At 40.3% G+C, this 23,698-nt stretch overlaps 1 long non-coding RNA gene across 2 annotated transcripts in view; it reads right to left on the bottom strand.

Moving 5' to 3' along the window:
- Positions 1–16,081: 16,081 nt before the first annotated feature.
- LOC105483657 (uncharacterized) overlaps positions 16,082–23,698 on the bottom strand; it is a 63,112-nt gene continuing 55,495 nt past the window's right edge. Inside the window, exons 3-5 of one of the 2 annotated variants that reach the window (XR_988461.2) lie at positions 22,261–22,329; positions 19,801–19,848; positions 16,082–17,609 (exon numbers count right to left, since the gene is read on the bottom strand). This is a non-coding gene — a long non-coding RNA (uncharacterized lncRNA). The remainder of the gene's footprint in view (positions 17,610–19,800; positions 19,849–22,260; positions 22,330–23,698) is intronic. The other variant, XR_011608936.1, reaches the window with a different exon arrangement.

Here is a 23,698-nt window from a genome sequence, read left to right as displayed (position 1 = left end):
AAAGGGTCAGAAAAAAATATTTGAAGAAATGATGGCCAAAAACTTCCTAAATTTGAGAAAAAAACATTAATCTATAGATATGAGAAACACAACAAACACCAAGAAGGAAAAATACAATGTGATTCAGAGGTATATATGCCATAAATTAAGCTACTGAAGGACAAAAAGGTAAAGGGAAAGTGTTAAAAACAGTAAAAAAAATTGACTTATGTACAGGGAAACCATTACACAGTTAATGTGGTTGAGTTCTCATGAGAAACATGAGAAGTAAGAAAGCCGTGGCATGACATAGTCAAAATGCTAAAAGAAGAAAAACCTGTAAACAAAGAATTCTATAGTCAGTGAAACTATTCTCTTCTGAAATAGAGATAAAATAAAAACATTTTCAGATAAACCAAAACTGAGAAAATTCATTGCTAGCAGACCTGTCCTACAACAAATACTAAAGGAAGTCCTTCATGAAAAGAAATGACATAAGATGGTGACATAAATACACAGTAAGGAGTAAGAAAACCAGAAATGGGAAACATGTGGGTAAATATAGGATGGAGATATATATATATATATGTGTGTGTGTGTGTGTGTGTGTGTGTGTGTGTGTGTGTGTGTATAATTATTTTCTCTTGTATTCTCTTAACTTTAAAAAATATTATTTAAACCAATAACTATTACAATGTAGTTTTGGCTTTATAACATAGATGAAGTGTGATATGTCTGAGAATAATAGCACAAAGTAGGGAGGAGGAAATAAAACTCTACAAAAGCTAACTTGATATATGTTGCCAAAATTAAGTCGGTATTAATCTGAAGTAGATTGGGGTAAGTGAAAGATGTATATGATAAACCCTAGAATGACCACTAAGAAAATAACTCAAAATTATGCATAATTAACTCAAAATTCTTCTAACAGAAGAATAGTAATTGTATACTAAAAAATCTTTACACAGAAGAAAGCAGTACATGAAGAAACAGGAACAAAAATGATGAACCATACTAAAAACAAATCCAAGTATATCAATAATTACACTAAAATAAAAAAAAAATCAGTCTAAAAGCAAATACATCCACCACATTAAGTGGAAAAACAAATATATCCACCCATAACAATCATCCCATTAATGTAAATGGAACAGACACTCAAATCAGAAGGGAAACATGATTAGATTATGTAAAAATAGCAAGACCTGACTATATCCTGTCTTCAAGAGACATAGTTTAGATTCGAAGACATAAATATGTTAAAAATAGAAGTATGGAGAAAGATATACCTTGCAAACAGTAACTATAAGAGAGTTTTAGAGGCTGTATTTATATTGAAAGTTACCTAAACGACTCTGATGTGCAGTCAGAAGTGAAAACACCTCACTTTACCCACAATGGGACTGTAGAGCATCACGGATGGCTTCCAGGAAGTAATCGTTGAAAGATAAGTTGATATCAATCAGGTCAAGAAGGTGATGAGTTGAAGGCCATTTTGCCAGAAGTGAAGGATACAGTGTGAATGAGCATTAGGTAGTCGGGGAACTACAGTCTGGCATTGTTGCAAGGTTGAAGTGAGAGGTTAGCAAAGGTGGAAGGTGATGCAGGCATGGAGTTGACAGGGGTGTGAAATGAGTGGTTTTACATGTCATATACATAAGGCAAAAATTCTTTTATGTTGACATATGAGGTTTTGAGTATAATCACTATGAAACAGGAAAAAGTGGGGGGAGCAAAGCAGACATAATCACAGTGATAGAGGGATAAGATTAATTCAGGGAGAAGAGGAAGGAGAGGAAGACAGTGAGCCAGTTGCCTAAGGCCTAGGACCTTTCTTAGTTTTTGTACATGTGCTAGTTTGCTGATTTGTGATAAATGTGGATTGGTTAATCTTATTTACCACACTTAATGCCAATAATAACATGCTCAAAACTCTTACTTCCCCATAGAAATAGTGTATTTGCACAGAGAAAGTCCAGTCAGTTTCACTTACGTCCATTTCAAATCCAAGACCTCTGGAACCGGAAGTGGCACTCTTTGGAACTCTCCAGATATAAAAACTTCCAAGGTTTGGGTCTCTACAACATAATTTCTTTCACAGTGCATTATTTATAGCGGTGACTCCTGAACTTTTGTGTTGAAAATGTAGGTAATAAAGTCCCATGTCCAGATGTGTATCTCTAGGGTGGGGTTCAAGATTCTGCATTCTAACCAGCTCCCAACATGATTTGGTAACGGCGTTTGTTGAATTCCTCTCTGAGAAGTATATAGTTTCAGAACTTTCGTCTTTGGCCTTTTTTTCTGTGTATAATATCATAGTCTTTTTACATATGGTGGAAACTCTTTTTTTATAATCATGACTCTGTTCTGAAATTCAATGACCTAAAATTGTCAGAAGGAAAGATGCAAAAACTAATTTAAATGTCAGCAGATCAACAAAATCTTCAATGTATTTAAATATTGGAAATGTTATCAAACAAAAATGAATGTTAGGCAACAAAATACAAAGCAGTTACTTGAGGAGCTGCCAGAACTATTTTCAGAGGTAAGAATTTGGATGACGCTATTCAATGCCAAATTCAATTTCCTCAGCTTGTGAGGAAATCTACATCTCACCAGCCTCCACGAGGCAGTTGTAGAAAGAGCAGGGGCTTTGGAATCTGACCTAAATTTGAATGCCAGACCAATTTTTCACAAGTGTGTTCCTTTGCATAAGTGTGCTACTTGGCCTTTTTGAGTTTTGTTTCTCTCATATACAATAGATGGGTAAGAATACAACTACACGTGGGTGTAGAGGAGATTCAATAAGGAAATGAAAATAAAGCATCAGGTACAAGAATGTACTTAAACACTGATTCCCTTTTATACATATTCGTTAAGTACCCACATATGAAACTAAACTTGTAGCTGATTATGGAAAAGACACATTCTAGAGCCCAGAGAATTAATTAGTAGATGATAAAATAGTACTGGTAGTCTAAGGATGCAATCCAGGATACTGACCTCTTTTATCTGTTTCTCCAGGGACTAGTTCTCCTTCCTCAGTAGTCAAGCAGAAGGACAACACTCAGATCCTCCAGGTGTATTTGGGGTAAGGGTGATGGGGCATTGCTCCTGCCTAGCTCAGGGGTTCTCCAGTCCTGAGGGCTGGCCCAGGGACCCCTCCTTTAGTCTTAACCTGGCCTAATCCCAGATCTGCATCCCTCCTACCCCTCAAACTTTTTCCTTCTAGACACCCTTGCCCTCCCAGCCAGCAGATTTTGTTAAGAAAGACTTTGTTAATGGGTGGGCGCTGTGGCTTACACCTGTAATCCTTGGACTTTGGGAGGCTGAGGCAGGCAGATCACTTGAGGTTAGGAGTTTGAAGCCAGCCTGGCCAACATGCTGAAGCCCTATGCCCACAATACAAAAAAAATTAGCCAGGTGTGATGGTGGGCGCCTGTAATCCCAGCTACTCTGGAGGCTGAGGCAGGAAAATTGCTTGAATCCAGAAGGTGGAAGTTGCAGTGAGCCAAGATCAAACTACTGCACCCTAGCCTGGGCAACAGAGTGAGACTCCATCTCAAAATAAATAAATAAGAGACTTTGTTAATTACATGTTCAAGCACATAGGAGAATTGACAAAAGAAAATGAATCATGAGGCTGACATTTTAAATACAGGCATAGTAGACATTCTAATAAATTTTCTCTCAGTAATAAAATATTTGGCCTACACGAGTTCTGAAAAGATTCAAACAGCCTAAGAAAACGCAATAAACAGCAAATGTAATTATGTAGGTGTCCACTCTGAGAATAGTGTTTAGATTACATTTCAACTTTTCAGGGAAAAAGAGTTGGATAACAATGTTTAAAGTAGAAAGTTCTATACCTTTTAATAAATTCAGATTTCAAGGTGAAACTGAGCATATTCTTTGCTAAACAAAGAAACTAGTTTGGCTGTGGCTCTCGAGCAGCTCTGGAGGCACAAGAAGAGGAGAACAGGTGATTCATAAGACGGGAGAAACTAACAGCAGGAGCTGTTCATTCATTTTGAGTCTCGCAAACGTGTTTTTCTGTTTAGAAATTGATATAGAACGTGAATTTATTACTTATTTTTGCATATTGCAAATCTAAAATGTGGATGTTTTTATTGTAAAGAAAACAGCAAGTACAAATAGCCCTTTTAAATAACAACAGGCTAGGCAATATTGGCTAATTTATATATCTAAAGCTCAATTCTGAAGTGTATCACAATTGTTTTCAGTAGGAAAGAGTTTAAAAGAAAAGAGGCTTATAGACCATCTTTTCTCCTTTTCATCTATTACTGGATTCTGAGAAATGGAGACAAATTTAGGCAAACAAAATTAGAAAAAGTTCTTTTTGGAGTAAAGAATAGTACCAATCAAGACATACTAGACAGACAACGATTTTAGAAAATTTTAGTTTTAAAAATTTTACCTAGCTTGTGTGATGTCTTTATTATAGGATTGTTATAAGATTCTACGAGTATATGAATTGGGGTGTCAGTGATGTATGTGTATAAATCTATCTGTGTTGGGTCAGCACAAATATCTGTGATAGGAAGTTACAATTCCTTGCAATGAATATCTTTCAAGTGTGATTTTGCTTGAAATAATATTGTTGGGGAAATTATCTTTTTGATATAAACTGGCTAAGATTATAAGAAGACTCTGTATACAGATATGGTGTTTAAAATGCCCAAAATAGTAAAGATAGGTTGATAACAATGTATTTTTTTTCATTTAACAGAAAGACCTTAGAACAAAATTCAAGCTGCATGTATCTGGTAGCCTATAGTTACCAGTATTTTTCTTAAAACAACTCTGATGACTTAGCATTCAAAAGACCTTTTCACATGACAATTCTATCAGGAAAGATCTGGGAGAAAAAATTACCAAACAAAAACAACGATGGAGGAAACGTAGCTGTGTGTATCTTATGGCAGGGTCTTGAAGAATAAAAGCTATTTCACCTTGCTTTTTTGTAGAGGTACCAATTCCAGATACTTATGTTATATATAAGGATAGCATTAAATATATGAATTTTAAATTTAAATAAAAGAAATGTCCATTTCACATCAAGGAATTATGTGTTGACTCTCCATCCTACCCCTAGAATGGAGAATATTGTATTTCCTTTCTAAAATAAAGAGTGGTCACAGGGAGTAGGAATAGCTTTCATAGCTTGTTCCCTACAAAATTTGAAACTGCGAGCTTTGCCATTTTTTAGTGTTCAGCTCAAGTTAAGTATACCATTAAAAAATTGAAGATGCTGAATCATAAATAATAGACACAGTTACAAAGCTCTTGGAAATTTCATAAAATTGCCAGTTTGAGCTTCAGTGAGCCACCAGGTCAGAAGCAAGTTCTCACTGCTCCGTTCTCTGAGGCAAGCAATTGTATGCGGCCTTGCATGAACTCCAAAGGCTGTGTAAAATGTATCTTTTCTCTATATTCATAACTAAGACCTTAGCACCAAGCGCTGGGTAAAATGTTTTTTTCTCTGTCCTCATAATTAAGACAGAACCCCACTGGCATCTTTCCAGGTTTAGAAAAATGAACTTGTCCATTTTTGTGATAAAATTAATATCACAGACATATAACCTTAAAATTAAGGCTAGGCACACACACCTTGTTCCCTTGTACAAGTATCTCTTCATATTCCATTTCCACTTCATATACCTTCTCTAGAGTGGGCAAATCACTTCAACAATTGCAAAGTGGGGTTTAGGAAACCAAGCCGTTCTATGAAATATACAGAAGAGTCACAGAAACAGATCTCCCACCTGTTTAGCGTTTCCAAAGAAAGGAGGAATCAAGACCCCTTTTAAATACTCTTCTTCTTTTTTACTTTCTTTCTTTATTTCCTGCCTTCCCTTCTTCTCTCCCTCCTTCCATACTCTGCTAATTTGCTCCACAACATTTAATTATAACTTAAAAAAGAAAAATAATGTCACCACAAATGTCAGAGAAATTTCCTATAAACTAAGAATTTTCTAGTTGTTACTTAGAGTTCTTCATGCAAGATATTTAAATTAGGAAGCTAAAGGTAAAGAGCAGAGGCATTTTCTATACTTAGAGACTGAGGAGTTATAAGCATTTTAAATATATTTTGATCATTTTTATTAAGGATCAGAGGGCTTCTGAGAGCTAGTTTTAAAAAACCCTCTAAGTTCTAAAATAACCACCAAAGACATTTTAATTTGAGAGAACAAACAGGATTATGAGAATAGGTAACTTTTTCCTCAAGGAGCTATAAATGCATGTCATTAGTAAAGTTCATTCGCTCCATCGGAATTCATTTCTTATAAGGTCTGCTGGATAATTATTCTTTCTAAACACGACAACAAAAACTGAACAGATGTTTAGGTAGATAACAAGTTTGATGGATAAGATATAATGAATCTGTTCTTTTCATTGTTTTTAATAAAAAAGAAATATCTGATGGTAAGGTTTCTTCAAGGTTCTTAATAGAAATATGTTTCCTACATTAAAGAAGAAGAAAAAAAGGTGGCATAGAACTTGATGTGATACTAGGATAATGAAAAATGTATCACTTAACAAGGTTTGCATTATTCAGAGTTATGCCCATGCAAGTGTGTGCTCTAATCCCCAGCCAATACGTTGCTTGGTAACCAGTTACCTGCACACCTGCTCTGTAGCTATAAGAGACAGTGCATGTATGGTTATTGGCCGTATTTAGTACTGAAGAAAGAGATAAAAATCCAGCAAATATTAATATTTTATACAACGATGTATCTTTTACCTTATTATTGTAGTCACTGTTTAGCCAAAGATTTTTTATTTTCTAAAAAGAGTTACTGTTTCCCATCACACCATCACCTCCTGAGTAGCAAGAGAAAAGACTTAAATTCCTTTCAGAGCATCTGTAATCAACTCTGTTTGCTGCAGACAACAGATGCTACCATTAGGAGGGATTTTGCACTTAGGTGAGATGGAAGGCTGAATGGAGAATTTCCGTTTACAAAAGATTCCCACCATGGAGGCAGAATCATTCTAGAATTGGTCTGACCATAAGAGTCTGTCTACTTGAAGGCTTGATTAATGCAGCCCTAGAAATATCAGTCATTGTGATTAGGCTGCGGTGTAGCTGGATTGTTCCTGATTATCTCCCTCTCAAGTTACGGTAAAGAACAGTTTTCCTATAGATTGTATGGCAGTGACATGGCGGGGCAGACAGAAGAGGCAAGCTTTGGGACCAACACATGATGCCTTGTATTGTTTTTCTCCTATTAGAAGGCTGATTGCACACTATGCACTGGAGCCTCGGGGCTGCTAGAAAAGGGTGTCCCAAGGGCCTTGAAGTCATTTTCTCTAACTGCTGGTAGTATCGTAGCATTTTTTTGAAAAAGAGTTAGAAAATATCTTTAGAGATCATTTAGTTCATTGGTTCCTAGCTCTCCCTACACATTAAAATAACCTGGGGAGCTTTTAAACATACTGGTGCCTGGACCCCAGCTCCAGAAGATTCTGATGCTAGGTCTAGGGTGAGATTCACGCTGAAAGAGTCAAGAAGTAGAACAAAGCCAGGTATGTTATTCTAACTGATGGCCCTTCACTTGAGGGGGAACATCAACAGTGGGGAAGAGTCATTCCTTTTCCATTAGTTACCATATTTTTATTCTATTAGTCTTAATGAACGATTTGGTTCATTAAGCTAGAGCAGGGCTCTCCCAGTCCTCAGAGGCAAAGCAGCAGCCTGTTGGATCAGCCTGCTCTCACCTCCCTGCTTCCCTTTCTTCTTGGGAGATCATCCTGGAGCCGCAGGTGGGCAATGAAGATTTTGCTCTGAGAAGGCTCTAACATGGATCAGACATGTTCCTTTAGAATTAACTCCTAGGCCACTATTTTCAAGGCCATCTATTTGCCCTTGGTCTATTTTCTATCACAGATGATGATGGCACATAGCCCATGTCCTGCCGTGGGATTAAAGGACAGCATTACCATACTTCAAAACCAAAATACCAACATTATAAAGATGCATCCAAAGTGAATATCAATTCCCTATGAGATGTCTAGGGAGAAATGAAAATCTACAGCCTTAATAAATCCAGATGAATTCAAGTCCAAAATCGTATTTTCTTGCTACAGTGATTTGAAAGTCCAAGGAAATTAAAATCAATATTTCATCCTCCTCAGTTTGTTATTTTGATTAGTTTCAGTGACAGAAGTTCTGGATTCTGAATAGATTGGGAATTTTCCAGAGACTGTAGCCCAGGTAGAATCTAAGTAGAACGGGGGAGTTCTGTCCCTTAGCAGTTGCCTTGATAGAGTTCCAAGTCTCCGTGAGTACCTCTTGTCAAGAATCTCAAGTGAATAGCGCATTTAAGATTATTGGTTAGAAAATAAGCCATCCCGTAGCCTTTGAACTGTTGCTCCCTATCCCTGGTAAAATTGTGTTCCCAGGACACAGTATTTTATTTAAGACTTGTCACAAGCTAGAGATACAATGGTAACTGCGTGGAGTCCCAAAAGAGGAAGGGTTCAGTTGTGCCAGGAAGCCAGTCAGTTGATATCAGTTGTCCAAAGCATACGACCTGTGACCTTAAATACAATTGCAATGAGAGTAATATTCCAGCAAGAGGTCATCTAATTTGGGCACTGCGAACTTAGCATACCTGAGAGGAGACATTTCCTAAACACCTGTCTCCTCCCTTTGACATGCTATTTGAGACATTGGTGACCCCGGAAAAAGAATAAAAATGTGCAATGGAGACAACTCGTATCACTGGATCTTAATAGAGCTGTATTTTTTCTCTTTGTTTTCTCATACATTTGAAACTTTTTAAAAATTTCTTTTGCCCTTTTGTACTGCCTGTCTACAAGACACTGAAACATATTACATAATAATACATAAACATAATACGGTCTGTGACCTTAAATGCAATTACAGTGGGAAAAGTATTCTAGCTAACAGTCGGCTAATCTGGGCACTAGAAACTTAGCATACCTGGAAAACATACCCCTATATACCGAGACTTCCATGGGACTCTTCTGTATATACGGAGCTTAGTTGCTTTGCAGTTCAAAAGGCGCAGTTAAAAAGAAGAATCATTCCTCTTTCTGCCCCACCCCTCTACGGTCTGTTGCTCTCTTGTGATGAGGCTGGGCCTTTGCAGGGTTCTGTACATGCCATTCTGTCTCTTGTTTGTGGAATAAGCCACAAGAAGCAAAGATCAGCCAAGGGGAAAACTGCATATGGCCTCTTGTCCTGCTGGGCAGTTAAAAACCAACTGCCTAACTGTCAAAACCTGCTACATGGAACATCTAAGCTTCTCTACTCACCAAAGAGCCTCAAATCATGGGGACCACCAAAGGCTTGGGACTTACGCATCCTCAGCTGTCACCATTTTTTCTCATTTCTCAATATTCCTGGTTCATGCATCAGTTGTGGGGGTTGAGGGGATGGCATTGAGTTTACTTTCTAAAATTGTAAGACTCCTTTCTCTGTTGAAATGCAGAGTAGAAAATGTGCTTTCTGAGGGCAAGTTGCCACCGAGAGAAGAAAGAGGAATGTCCTTTTTTTTTTTTTTCTGCCAAATTCACCATCATATAAAATATTATAGCTGGAAGGGCGTGGAAGTAGGAGGACAGACATAAGCCAGAAAGTTTATATTAATTGATGTTCTTTCACATTTAGGGAAATATCTGGAGTGGGAAAGAGATGTTCCCTTCCTAATAGTTGATGCATCTCACTTACCTGTCTTACACCTGTTCTATATCCAATATCCAAGTCTTTCTTTTCTCCACTTCCTAAAAATCTGTGTATCTACCCCTTTTGCCCCTACCTACACTTCTACTGCCCAAGTCAGGCCTTTGCTTTCTCTTTTACTAAGAATTGCATTCTCCTCATTACGGGGATTCTAGCCTTTGTGCACTGCCCTCCTCCTGCTACCCCTGCCCCAACACACAAACAAGTAAAACTGAAATATCTATCTTTTAGAGCACCACAGTGATCATTTTATTGTACATATCAGATGATGTTACTCAGTATCCATGCTCAATATTCATCAGTAGCTCCCCATTGCCTAAAAGATATTTTTCAGCTCCTATGTTTGGTCTGTAAGATCCTTCAAAATTTGAAAAGTGGTTAAACCTGTGGGTTCTAGAGATGAAGATGTTGCTTCAAAGTCATTGAGTAGCTATGAGACTTTGAACTAGTAACTTGACTTCTTTGTGCCTCACTTTTCTCATCTATGAAATTAGGGTGATAATAATAGTACTTATTTTAAAGGGTTTTTTGGGAGATCAAATAATCTATGTGAAATACCTCTCATTGTACCTGGTACATTATAAGTGCTCAATGATGAATCATTATTTTAATTTGTCCTCTGCTCACTTACCTAGGCTCATGTTCCATGGAATCCCCCACACTGTAGGGTCTACTCCCAGCTAATTGCTCTTTGACCCTGACCCATTTTCTAAGGTCGTTGTGGCTTTCATTCATGCCTGTCTTTCTGTTGGAATGCCTTTGCCCATTTTGACTGCCTGGCAAACTCCTACTCATCCTTCAATTCTTAGGTGAAGTGCTTGGTCCTTGGTGGGCAGACTTATGCGTTGCTTCTCTTGGGCTCTCGTTAATAAAGCTAATACCCCTGTTCTCCTAAGACTGTGCACTTCTGAGGCCAGGGCCTGGGTCTTTCTGTCTATGTTGCTATGCCTCACACAGCAATAGCCACATGGAAGCTGCTCAGAAATGTTTATTGAAAGATTGGCCATCCAAATGCAAATGAGAAGGTTCTTTTCCAGGGGAAAATTTCAGGTTTTTAAAGCTTTGCAAATCTGGTATTTTATGGAGAACTGGCCCTTCATCCTATTATCTGATGCAATTCAGTGGAAACTTTAAACGAAAAAAGAATCTTAGGATACAGAAAGACAATTGCTATTTTTTACTTCAAACTGCTTTTTAAAGTCAGAATTAATAGAGAATTTTTTACCTGTACTAATATATGGTAGGGGTGTGGGGAAGGGGAGGATAATTCACATCTAACTTTTTGGCTACCTTCTTTGTTGAAATAACTTTTTTTTAAAACTAGTGATACAGTTGATGCAATCTCTTTTCAGTGAAGTGCAGTGCTGCCCTAAGTAAGTTGGTTAGTCTCAAGGCAAACAATTCTTGTATACTGATCATCAGAGATTTTTTTTTTTTAACTTTCTAAAAGGTCAATTGGTTTATTTTCATGTATTTAGCAACAGTTTACAAAGCAATCTTTTAGAGCTGTCATTGTATTAATTTTCATGGTTTTAGTAATTGTGAATTTTATATTTCCTTGGGAAGCAATTAATACATTTAGGAAACTCTCCTGGGTTTCATAAACACTTCCAATTAAAATGTATTGATTTGGCAGTGGTTTCTCCTTGGTATTCATTTACAAAGACTTGGAAGCAATTCGGGTGGCTTTCTGTAAACTGGGTGTTAGCAAAAATGGGACAACTGAAGATAGTACCTCCTATTCCCTTCGAAGTTAATTAGTTTCATAGGTATTATTAGCCTGTAAGCACCTGGAGGGCAAGGGTAATGTCTTATTCATTATAATCTCTCACCCAGCGTCTAGCTGAGTCCCTGCATATATAAAGGACACAGACTGGCGTCCCAGCAGGAAATTTGCATAATTGGAGTAGCTTTGCCATGGCCGGTGTGGAGCCTAGGAGGTGAATCAGCAAAGGGCTTGGGGTAGGAGCCTAGAAAGTGTGGGAAACAGGGCAAAAGCAACCTCTCAGAGGCACCTAGAGCTGAGGCAAAAAGGGAAATATAGTAGAGGAGCCCTTCCTAGGAAGCCCAGGAAAGGGGAGTAGATCTAATCAGGAGATTTCTGGATGTCCTGCAACTCCCTGAATACATTTGAGGTTGAGGTTGCCTGGAGAATAGGGCTAAATAGATGTCTGCAGAAACTTGGGAAAGATCCCAAAGTCTGGAGATAGGAGTTGTGGCAAAGAGCGCTTTCTTACTTTGCTGTGTGTGTGAGGGTGCACAATGTGTTGTTATGTGGGGTTGTGTGCATGTGGCTCTTTATCAAGAACTAGGCCACTATTGGAGCAAGGGATTGGATTTTTCCCGGAGGCTAATTCTTATGTATAAGGATCAATAGATGTTTTGACACTGTGAGCTTACTGCCACTTTTTTGTTAAAGAGCACAAAAGACAATAAGTGGGTAGGAAAAAGTCTTAGATTTTCTTTTGTGATGCCATCATAAATCTCCTATTAAGGAATCTTCTAGTACAACCTTATTTCAGAGCTGAAGCAGCTGAGGACAGTTAGATTGTATGACTTGTTCCATTGGTGTCAGAGATGATACTAGACATCGGGATCCTTTAGTCTAAGAATCAGTCACTCAACACAGATTTATCGAGAGTCTCCTAGATGCCAGGTCCTCATGGAGCTTACATTCCATGTGAAGGAGACAGATAATAAAGATGAATGAGAAAATTATGCCATGTATCATAAATATGTTGTATCATATTGTATTATATGCAATGTGAAAAAATGCTATGAAGAAAAAGCAAGGCATTTAAAATGGGGTGATCAGGGAAGGTCTCAGTGAGAAGGTGGTATTGGCACAGAAAAAGAGGTGAGGGAGTGAGCCATGATGATATATGAGGGAGAATATTCCAGGCTGAGGGAATAGGAAGTATAATGAAGGCCCTGGCATTGAGGGGCAATGCTTGGTGTGTTTGAGGAATGACAGGGAGCTGGTATGGCTGGAGTGATGAGCACAGTAGTAGAAGGTGAGATCAGAAAAGTATGAGGGAGGGGGTGCAGATCAGAGAGAATGGTGTAGGCCATGTAGGGCTTTCTGATCGAGGTGGGAACCACTGGAAAGTTTTTAGCTACTTTATCTGTTTTAGATTTTAAGAGGATTATCCTGGCTGTTGGGCTGAAAATGAACTGAAAGGGAAAAGGGAAAAGGGTAGAAGCACTGTGGCAGAGAGGGAGGTCACTGCACTAATCCAGGAGCAGAATGACTGAAGCTTGTGGCCTGGGGGGAAGCAGTGAAGGTGGAGAGGTGATAAGATAATGATGATTACAACATTGACCTTGGTCTGAGTTCGCTTCAATTATCAAACAATTTTAAGTACTTATTACAGGTTGAGTATCCCTAATCTGAAAATTTTAAATAAGAAATGCTTCAGTGAGCATTCCCTTTGAGCATCATATCAGGGTTCAAAAAGTTTTGATTTTGGAGCATTTTGGATTTTCAGATAAGGGATGCTGAACCAATAAGTATATAATGCAAATATTCCAAAATCCTAAAAAATGTGACATCTGAAACACTTCTGGTGCTAAGCATTTTGGATAAGGGATACTCAACCTGTATTTTCTAGGCATCTTGCTAAGGGCCAGGGATACAGAGTTACATAAAAGCCAATTTCTACCCCTGAGGAACTCAATCTTATATAAGAGACAACTATAAAAAATATTAAGAACATTACAATGTGTTTTGGCAAGCACAACAATAGAAATACATTCAAGGTGCAGATGCAGAACCAAAAAAGAAGGCAGGAAGGGCATCTGTGAGAAGCTGTAGTTTGAAAGAGAAATAAGCTTTCCAGAGTTTCCCTCTTGGTAGCAGGAAAAGCAAGATTTGTAGGGCAGTATAAGCAGGAGTTGTTCGTTTCTGTTTCATTCTTAGTGGTGCAGCAGGTTCAAAGTATTGAAACAACGATCCTCAAATTCTTGCCCTGTGCCCTAAGAACAGTCTGGCAGAGCTTGTGGTTTAAGGTTTGTCTTCGGAAATGAGTTCTAGGTGGCACAAACAGCTAAGTGTAAAGATCCTAAACTATAAACTTGCTTCGTGTGTGAAGAAACAACAGGAGGCTAGAGGGATGGACTGCCAACAAATAAGAGGAGCAAGACAGCAGGTCAAATGCCCTAGAGCCATGGGAAGAGCTTGGGGGCCATCAAAGGATTCATCTGGAGTTGAAGGATGAGGGAGAGGGGGAGCAATCTTAATACTTTGAATTGAAAAGGAAAGTAACCTGAGAGGTGTGTGGTAGCTTCTTAGAGTTTGATAGGGATTCAAACTTCTAAGAGTTTGATTGGGACTTCCTTGAGCACAGGATAGGAAGGCATCATACAGTGGGAATGTACATGGATGCTTGTGTGGAGGTGGTGGATAAGTCCAGCAGTCTTGGAGCAATGGCCAAGTTCCTCTGTGGCCAACCCTACACCACTGCAGAACGACATCACTCACAAGAGGTTGTAGAGTGCAGTGGTTAAGAGCAGGGACTCTGGAGTCAGGCTGATGGGTCAAATCCCAGACTTACCAGCACCCTGGGGGTTACTTAATCTCTGTGCCTTGGCTTCCCCACATTGAAAGAGGGGCTGGTGGGAATAGCAGCAGGGAAGGAAAAACAATTTTCCCCTCATCCTTCTAAGTTCTCGACTGGGGTCTCTGTAACAAAAGACAGATTAACAAGAGAAAAACAAACACATTTATTAACAAAACAAACACATTTATTAACATGTTGCATTGCGCCTGTGACATTTGAGAATACCCAAAAATGAGTACTTCAAAGAGGTGATTTAGAACTTTGGCTAAAACAGCATCTTCTGCACAGAAGAATACCTTTTTAGAGAATTGACAAGACAAAGAAAAGAAGCTTGAGTCTCTAACGTAGCCAATTGAGGGAGGGCAAATGTATGGGAAACCAGTGGCGAGTCAAGGCTAATAGTGAAGTTCATGACAGAGATTCTTCTGGTGCCGGCTCCAGGATGATAGGGGTCTCAAGTCATGTCTGTCTGGTGATTAACTCTTTGTCCTCCCTGGACACAATTTGTGTCCTGCTTTTAGGCCATAGAAGGGATACAGAGAGATTGTCTTACATCTGCTTGTTCTCTATTGTCTTTGGCTCAAAATAATCCTCATGCCAAAGTGGCACGTTTTGAGGCAGAATATTCTGCTACCCTTCAAGTATCTATCTCATAGAATTGCTATGAGGAATGTGTAAGCTAATATATGCAAATTGCTTAGAACAGGGGCTAGCATGTAGTAAGCGCTCTATAAGTATATGCCATTGTTACTACTACCCTCTGGAAAAAGCATTTGCACATGCCCTGCAGAGAGCCTTGACACAGGCATTATGTAAGAAGAACAGTCACAATGAAGCTGACCACATGGACTGGGGAGAAGGCCTCTTTCCTGTGTGAGCCCTTACAGAATTGGGATTCTTATGGCACTGAGAGGTGACTGGGATTGAATTTCTCACCAACCCTGGCAAAAAAATAAAAATTGAAGGCTGAGGCAGTTTTAATTTGATCTAGAAAAATAAATATGATGTTTCTCAAGTGTCTCATGAAGAAAATTCTTACTGGTTACATGAGCTTAGGGATCTCTAAGCTGCTATAAATTGCTGAAAGATAGTTCTGAGGTGAGGATAGGTGGCAAGTAACGGTGAAAAGTGAGCAGGGATTGAATCTAGATGGACCTTAAGTGCCCTTCTAGTGACCTTGGCCTTTATTGTGCAGATGCTGGGGAGCCAGAGAAGGAATTTTAAGCAGGAACAACATAATTCGATTTAGATCTTTAATAACATTGTTGGCAGCAGGAGCACAGACATAAAATTGTCAAGGCTAGAGAGAAAAAGTGATCAGTTAAAGGCTCTTGTGGCAGTTCTGCAGGGAAAGAATAGGGACCCAGATGAAGATATTGATGGCAGGGATAAAGAAGGCTCGATAGAGTGCAGACATATTTAGAAAACGTGGAGCCAGGAGTGGTAGCTCGTGCCTGTAATCCCGGCATTTTGGGAGTCCAAGGCAGATGGATCACCTAAGGTCAGGAGTTGGAGACCAGCCTGGCTAACATGGTGAAACCCTGTCTCTACTAAAAATACAAAAATTAGCTGGGTGTGGTGATGGGCACCTGTAATCCTAGCTACTCCCGGAGGCGGAGGTTGCAGTCAGCTAAGATTATGCCACTGCACTCCAGCCTGAGCTATAGAGCGAGACTCAGCCTCAAAATAATAATAATAATAATAATAATAATAATAATAATAATAATAATAAAAGAAAGAAAGAAAAGAAAAAAGAAAAAAAAGAAAACGTAGATCTGATATTGCAGACAAAGAAGTTGGGCTTTGGATATGAGGACTCCAGGAGGAAGAACAGGTTTGAAGATGACAGTGAGTTCAGTTTGGCTCCTGTTAAGCCTGTGTCTAATAGGAGGTGTCAAATTCTGGCTAAGGCAGAGGTTTGGGAGTCCTAAAGATTGAGGAGGTGAAGTTGTACACTGCAGGATGGTAAAGCTGGAAGAGAAAGTGCTGAGGCCCGAAGCGTGGAAGCCCCAAAGGCTTTCATGAGGATTGCAGAGAAGAAAGGTCAGACTGACAGAAAGACAACAGGGAGAGGAATGAGGGAAGATGTTGCTGGGATGCCTCGTGGTTAAATTCGGGGGTTTCAAGAACTGAGGACTTTGTTAGTACACTGCAGAAGACTGGCAGGGGAAGAGATCAGCTTTCAGTAAGTCAAGGCTCCCTGGAAAAACAGTAATGGAGCTTGAATTTTATTGTGGAGAAATGGTTGGCGCTCCGTGAGAGATATATTTGGAATCATTGCAAATGTGGTTTTTCCTTGCATGAGTGAATCTTAGATAGTTAGGAATATTCGGAAACAATACAGCATTCACTGAGAAAACACTCAGATGCCTCATTGGACTCAGTGGTGTCTTTTATTAACTGTAACACCTGCCGTTTCACAGCCTGTGCTGCTGTCTCCAGATACAAAGTAAAGGGGGCCCTACAACAAGTATTGGGTTAATTGAAGCCTCCAAATAACAAAATAACAATCAAACTGTGTACTGCAGACTCAGTCATTTGTACATGTCACATATAAGTGATTTTCTTTTTGATGGAGTGAAATGTATCTAATCTGAACTGTTCGTTTAACAAATATTAATGAAGTTGCCTTAATGTGCCAGGCACTGTGCTAGGTTCTAGAATTATGGTGGTGGCTCAAATGGACTAGGTTTTTGCCCTGATGTCATTAACTGTTTCATGTAGAATGACAATACTAAAACAATAATTACATGTGTAAGGAAATAAATGAGGCTGGGCACGGAGGCTCATGCCTGTAATCCAGCAGTGAGCCGTGATCGTACCACTGTGTACTCCAGCCTGGATGACAGAGTGAAACTCTGTCTCAAAATACACACATAAATAAAAAATAACAAAATACTTTTTAAAAATGAATAAATGAATAAACACAGGGAGTATAGCAATATTCAGCGGTCAGGGGTGTGGACTCTACGCCTTTACTTTCATGTGGTGTAAGTGAAAACACCATTTCTGAGGTTTCCTCCGTGTGGAGGGATATCTTTCAGACATTCTACCTGGCCTCTGCTGCTCCGTCATCACTGCTCCCACAGGAGAGGAGATACCTATGGTGGTGAGTTCTGGGGAAGACCTGGGCACACTGAGCTCAGCCACTTCCCCTTCCCGGTATGGGTCTTCCCTCATGAGTTAACCACCGCCTTAATCACCTCCTAAAGGCCTCACCTTTTAATTCCAGCACATGGGAGTTTAAGTTCCAACACATACCTTTTGAAGGGATACAAACATTCAAAGCATAGCATGGTGATGGTGGGGTCATATGCCCAAGAGATGTATAGGATTCGCTGTAAAGATGACACATGAAAGAGGACATATATTAATGGAGGGACCAGCTTGGATGTAAATAGATGACTGAATCTGGGTTAGATGTTGGTCTGATAGGAACATACTGGTTGGTATTATTCCACTAAGGAAGGCAAAAATACAAAAAAATTAGCAGTTTTTGTTGAACAAAGAAACCCACTGGCAGACTCAGAACTCATGGACTTGACAGCTCTCCCTCACTATGGGGAGACCCCACAAGACTTGTTAGAAGAGCACGTTAGGAAAACAGATGCCTTGGCCAGAAAACAAAGGGACAGTACAAGTAAAGAGACATTCAGTTTCAGCAAATAATACTAGCTTTACTTTATTATGGACAAAAAAGGCCAATTAAAGAGATTAAGGCTGTTACAAACTCCACTTAGCCTTCTTGAATGTTATAAAAGGCAGTGCAGGGAAATAAAACTCTAGAGACACACCTTCCTACTACAGAAGATGTTGCATGTGGAACTGCTACATGGTCTGGAACATTCAAAGCTTAGAAAAGACTGTCCTGGAGAGCCTGTGGCAAAGGCATTGGGCATCACCAGGATGCCAGGGGCTCAACCTCAGAAGGTTCAGTTAAAGAATCTGCTGAGAGCAATTCTGTGGCTGAAGCAAATGTGGCATTAAGGAGGAAGCTCCTCAAAAGGCATCCTTTATAATTTCAGGGCAGCCCTGGGACCCAAGACAGAGCTGTCTGCCCTGGGGAGATACGGGAGGAGTGGAGGCCGTGCTGCCTGACAGAGCCCATTGAGACACACGGAACTAGGAAGGAAATGGGTTTTAGGATGTTTCAAATATATTGGGTGGGAAAGAGGGACGTTTCTCAACTTAATTAGAAGTCAGCATTATTTGCTTTGAAAGATGACACAATTGTCTAGTGGGATTTTTCCACTAGACATGGTCAGCAAACTGCTGTGACTTCTCAACGGATGGGCAGTTTTTCCTGATCAAGTCGAAGATCCCAGGCCACATGTTCTGGACACCTGGCGGGCACTGGCTGACATCCTGCCAAGGCTAAGACCCAGGTACTCTTCATCTACTCTTCTTCCCTCAGAAACCGCCACATCTTTGGCAACACTAAGTGTTTGGTTCTGGCCCTAGGGCTTTGAGGAAGTTATAAATACATTAGGAGTTGAGGATTCCCTTCTCTGCTGAACTTGGTTTGTGTGGGGTCAGGGCTGGGATTCTCCTGTAAATCCTATTAACTCTTTAGGCCTTTGATTAAAGTTAGGCAAAAATGAAAGACATTTGTCTTTTGAGGTCCTGAAAAGTCCTAGCCTGGGCTGTGAGAGTTAAAGGAGTAATATATGCAGTGAAACTAATAATGAGAATAATTATTATGTCAATGGAATGGCTCTTCTATGCAAGGCAAATCATTTAAAATTTAAAATTAATTTTTTTGGCATTTTTAAGTCTGCCGAAGTAGTGAGAGGTAGGAATGGAGAGCCTGGAGAGGGAATTCAGGCCAGATTGGGTTGGTCCTCATGTTGTGTGCTTCGTCTTGAAGGATGCGTGCAGCTGTCAGGCAGGAGTTTTGGGAAGGAGAGTTTGGTGATCAGATTTTGACTTGAAAAATCCATTGCTTGTAGTGTGGAGGTTGCGTAGGGGAGGACAGGGGGCATGCAGTTAGGGAGATCAGTAGAGGGGCTGTGGACATAGCACAGGTGAGAAATGACAGCGGCCTTTATCCAATGTAGTGGGAGTGGCAGAGATACGGGAAGAGGGGGAGAACGGATCGGCCTTGTTGAGTGGATGTGGAGTTTAAATGTTGTTATCCAGAACTATTTACATGCTTTTAGCTTAGACAACTGGGCAGATGGTGATGTCCTTCATGAGACAGGGCATAAAACAAAACAAAATGAGGGCAGCAGTGGTAGTAGTAGTAAGAGGTAAGAAGGCTTTTTGCACTTAGTAAATTCCAGGTTGTGCATCAATTATCTCATTTAACATGGGCAACAAGGCAATGTGCTAGTTAATATTAATATGTGCATTTTACAGAGGAGGAAACCCAGGCTCAGAAAGGTGAAGGAACTTGCTAGTGGTCACACTTCTAAGAATTAGGGAAACAAAATTTGGAATCAGGTGGACCTGGACACAAATTCTGGATCCCCTAGTTGTGAGAACTTAGGCATGCCAATTAACTGGGCCTATCATGGAGATGACACTTACCATGTAAGATTCAGGGAGATGGCAATTAAGGAGACTTCAGCGTGGTACCTGGCATGCAGTAAACACAGAGAACATAACCATCACTGACAACGCGTTGTTCAATTATTACCATAAACCTGATAAGCTAAGAGTTAGAAATATTCTCATTTCATGAACTTATAAAGTGAAACCCAAAAAGGGTAGTTGCTTTATTTATTGGTGCAGTATCAGGAAGCTAAATGAGGTTTTCTTATTTCTAAGCCCATCTCCTTTTTACTACACCAGGCTGTCTTTCATTTCCTTGGAAGTAAGATGATCAATAATTAGCTTTCTGAGGTCTTGAAAAGTTATTAGCCTCCAGTGAAGCTAGAAACTATGTGGGCTCCCAAGGTGATTTTTGCATTTGTGGCTGTGGCAAATTGCAGCTCGAGGGTTCTAAGCTCTTAATCTGTTATTATTAGCAGATGTGATAGATTAGCTTCCCAAGTGGTTCTAATATTGCCTCACTGTTGAGAGCCACTGTCTTAGAGACATTCCACCACGTGAGTACAAACCACTGCAACATGTCCAGGGTAGTACTGTTTGTAATAGCAAAATATTGGGGATGTGGGGGTGGGAAACTCAAATGCTCAACAGGAGACAGGATAAAGGATTGTGCAGTGCATGCTCCTCAGCGGAATTTAAGCGCTAGGAGGGGAGAGATTGTGTCTCTTTTGTTCACTGCTGGATCCCAACACCTAGAACCATGCCTGGTAAACATTCAAATAAACACTCCGCTGTTCTTTTAGCACTGAATATAGTATGTTTACAAAATCCCACTATGTGGTCCATCTGACAGCAGCAAATAGCAAATGAATTACAGCTATATGCACCAACAGGGATGAATGTCAGAAACATGAGTGCGAACATAGAAGGCCAAAGAATACTTGCGGTATGATGCCACTTTTTAAAGTTCAAAATCAAGCAAAACTAAATAACAGAATAATTAGGTAAATAGCCAGTGTGACAACTCTATAAATAAGTACAAGAGAAGGATAAAGGATCAAGGTTCAGGATTGTAGTTGTGGCGGTAGAGGGTTGGGGACCTGAATATGACTTTTGAGAGGGACACATAGAAACTTATTTTGGAAATGTTCTGTTTCTTAAGTTGGGTGGAAGGTTCATGGGAATTTATTATGCTTCCTATCTTAATATTCCTTGAATATACACATGTTGTTAAAAATAGAACTGATGAGGTCAAGGCAGGTGGATCACTTGAGGCCAGGAGTTTGAGACCAGCCTGGTCAACATGGCAAAACACTGTCTCTATTAAAAATAAAAAAAAAATTAGCTGGGCATGGTGGTGCATGCATGTAATTCCAGCTACTCAGGAGGCTGAGGCACGAGAATCGCTTAAACCCAGGAGGTGGAGGTTGTGGTGAGGCGAGATCATACCACTGTACTCCAACTTGGGCAACACAGCAAGACTCTGTTTCAAAAAAAGAAAGAAAGAAAGAAAAGAAAATAGAACTGATGGTAGGCTGATCAAACAGAAGCAGGTAACTAACAGAAGGATGGTGCACCAGCGATGAAATATATGGGCTTTGCTTTCTTCTTGCTTTAGGAGGGGCTCCTTCTAGGAGGCTACAGGAAACCTCCCAGAGCCATCACTGAGGTAGCCTTCATGGGAGGGTAAGGGCATACAGTCCTCTTGGACTTGTTGAAGGGCAACCGTGGGGTGATAGGTCAGCCTCACCTGCTGGGAGGGAGAATGCCTAGGTCCACCAGGAGGTGAGGGGCCCCTCGTCTAGTGTTGGAAGAAGCTGACCATGGGCCTTGTGCTGATGCTGATGATGGCAGCAACACACAACCTGGGATTTTGTTCTGGATTCTATCCTTGACCCACTCACTAAATTCTGGGTGAACTTGGCAGACACCATCTCTCTGGGCTCCAGTCCCCTCATCAGTAAAATTAAAAGATGATACAGGAGCATTCGTCATCAGCCTGTGTCAGTGTCACCTTTACAGTTCCCTGGTGATTCTGTTGGGTCACTTAGGGAGGGAGAGGGTTCAGTTGAAAATGGAGGTCCTGGCCCTGCCACCCTCAGTTCAACTGGGGCAGCCACTCTTACGGATTTTGTATGTTTAGGTTCTGTGTATGATTTCATTTCAGAGGAGGGTTCTGCTGCTGAAATAAAAAGCAATGCAAACCCAAACAATTAAAAAAGTTTGGAAAACACTGATCTAGACTAGTGTTTCCCAAACCTACTTGTACATCAGATTACCCCAAAGAATTTAAAAAGAAAAGGAAAACAACTCAGATTCCCTGGACCTCACCCTTGACTTATGGAATCGGTATTTCCAAGAATAGGGTCTCCAGAGGCCTTGATAATACCCCCTACATGGACCTCACAGGCGCAGCCCATTTCTGGTCGACAGACTGGTTTTTGGAAACTGCTGTTGTGAAGGAACTTTGGCATTCTCTTCCCAGTACTAACATACCATGAGTCTGTGTTTATATTCCTCCTGTGTATAACACCTTCTGTTCCATTTGTTTATTTTTTCCCATTCCTAGAAAAACAACAGCGTCTAAGAACCAAAATATCAAAATGAAGCTGCCATCCTATTTTTATTATTTCCCTGTGCACAAAATTTAGGGTTGTTTTTCTGGTTTTTGTTTCTCACCCCCCACCCCCAACCTCTGAACGTTGTGTATAAAAATAGGCTCTTTGTTTTTCTACACTGCCTACCGCTGAAGCTCCCACATGCTTTAGAAATCATGCCATTCAAGTTGGAACAGATACTAAAGGAGCCCGGGGAGTAATTTCTCCTTGCATCGTTTGGGCGACAAAATATTTCCAAACTGTGCTCTGACATTGACTTTGAAATATTTCTCCCTTCCTCTTTGCCCCCACCCACTGCAAACATATAAGCATGCTTGATTGAATAGCCCACTGGAGAGGGTTAAAGGCAAGACTGGGAACACCTGCTCTTGAAAGAGTGTGTGTGGTTAGTGCCTCTTAACAAAGAAATATGATTCTTAGAAAGGCCAGTGAAGGGCACATGGAAGAATAGAGGGAATATGTGGGCTAAAACATGAGGTCAAACTAAGAAGATTAAGACTTTCAGCCCACAGAGATGAAGGCTGCATGGGGAGATGATCAAAGACAGCGAAGCCACAAAGGGCATCAATATGTTTGTGTTCACCAAATTCCAAAGTATGAGAAGGAGCAGGGAGGACTCTTTGAAGCCTGAAAGAAGAGAAATTTAGAAAAAAATAGAAAACAAAAATTAGTTTACACAGTGAGTCATAAATGTTTGGAACAAATCACTCCCAAGACATGGTCTGGGTAGAAAAGAATAAAGGTTCAAAGAAGGTGTAATGTATTTATGAGTCATAGAGGCACAGTGGTTTTTAGAGGGTGAATTACACTGTCCTGTGGTACCTCTCTGGAGTTTAATGTTTGGATCGGTACTATGTCAAAGACAGAATGCTAAGCTATGCTTACTCTGCAGTTGATCTAATAAGACAAAACTTATGTCCTTAAAGAGGAAACACTTTATTCTGCCAAATGCCTCAAAAAATTTGAATAATGGACGCCATTTTCTCAGTCTGTAAGGATGTCTTGCTTTAAGAAAACTCTCTAGTCCTGGCCGGGCGCGGTGGCTCAAGCCTGTAATCCCAGCACTTTGGGAGGCCGAGACGGGCGGATCACGAGGTCAGGAGATCGAGACCATCCTGGCTAACACAATGAAACCACCCCGTCTCTACTAAAAATACAAAAAAATTAGCCGGGCGAGGTGGCGGGCGCCTGTAGTCCCAGCTACTCGGGAGGCTGAGGCAGGAGAATGGCGTAAACCCGGGAGGCGGAGCTTGCAGTGAGCCGAGATAGCGCCACTGCACTCCAGTCTGGGCGACAGAGCGAGACTCCGTCTCAAA

Source organism: Macaca nemestrina, chromosome 10, assembly GCF_043159975.1.
Source record: "Macaca nemestrina isolate mMacNem1 chromosome 10, mMacNem.hap1, whole genome shotgun sequence".
Classification (NCBI taxonomy): Eukaryota; Metazoa; Chordata; class Mammalia; order Primates; family Cercopithecidae; genus Macaca; species Macaca nemestrina.
Note: the sequence above shows the minus strand (reverse complement) of the source record. Positions and strands in the feature narration are given on the sequence as shown.